The sequence below is a fragment of the Onychostruthus taczanowskii genome, unplaced genomic scaffold (assembly GCF_017590055.1).
Source record: "Onychostruthus taczanowskii isolate IOZ18803 unplaced genomic scaffold, ASM1759005v1 scaffold728, whole genome shotgun sequence".
Taxonomy (NCBI): Eukaryota; Metazoa; Chordata; class Aves; order Passeriformes; family Passeridae; genus Onychostruthus; species Onychostruthus taczanowskii.
This window is the reverse complement of record NW_024505096.1, coordinates 1-778: the sequence shown is the minus strand read 5'-3', so window position 1 is coordinate 778 and position 778 is coordinate 1. Positions and strand designations below refer to the sequence as shown.

At 54.4% G+C, this 778-nt stretch overlaps 1 non-coding gene across 1 annotated transcript; it reads left to right on the top strand.

Moving 5' to 3' along the window:
- Window positions 1–132: 132 nt before the first annotated feature.
- Window positions 133–206, top strand: TRNAT-AGU. The gene has a single exon. It is a non-coding gene; the product is annotated as a tRNA-Thr (tRNA).
- The last annotated feature ends 572 nt before the right edge of the window (window positions 207–778 follow it).

Below are 778 nucleotides of genomic sequence, written 5' to 3'. Positions count from 1 at the left end.
CCCTTCTCTCGCCAAAATCCCACCCCAAAACCCCCCCAAAAATCCCCCCGAAAATCCCCCCGTGCGCTGTCGTTCCCCCGCGCATGCGCGGTGCAGGCGCGGGAAGGAGCCGGCGGCGCGAGCAGCGCAGGCGGCGCCGTGGCTTAGTTGGTTAAAGCGCCTGTCTAGTAAACAGGAGATCCTGGGTTCGAATCCCAGCGGTGCCTTTTTTGCCCCGGCACCCCATTTTTGGGGGGGACACCCCCGATTTAACTGGGGACACTCCCTTTGGGGGAAAAACAACGAATTTTGGGAATAAAACGCCCATTTCGGGGCAAAACCCCGCAATTTTTAGGGGTTTATTTGGTTAAAATACCTGATTAAAATGAATGGGAGTTCGAGGGTTCGAATCCCGCCGGTGCCTTTTACCGCGGCACCCCCTTTTTTGGGGGGGACAGCCCCAATTTCACGGTGAGTATTCTATTTGGGGAAAAAACAACGAGTTTTGGGACCAAACCCCTGGAATTTTGGGTGAAAATCCCCCAATTTGGGGGGTTTTATTGGTTAAAGTAACCGAGAGCTCGCGGGTTCGAATCCCGGCAGCGCCTTTTACCCCCCCACCCTTTTCGGGGGGGACACACCCCCTTTTCTGTGGGGTCCACCCTAATTTTTGGGGTGCAGAGAACACACGCACACAACTCACAGCCGCCCAAACCCTTTTTTTTTGAGAGAAAACCTCCCATTTTTGGGCAAAACCCCCGGATTTTGGGAGGTTTGGGAGGGGATTTTGGGGTTTTTT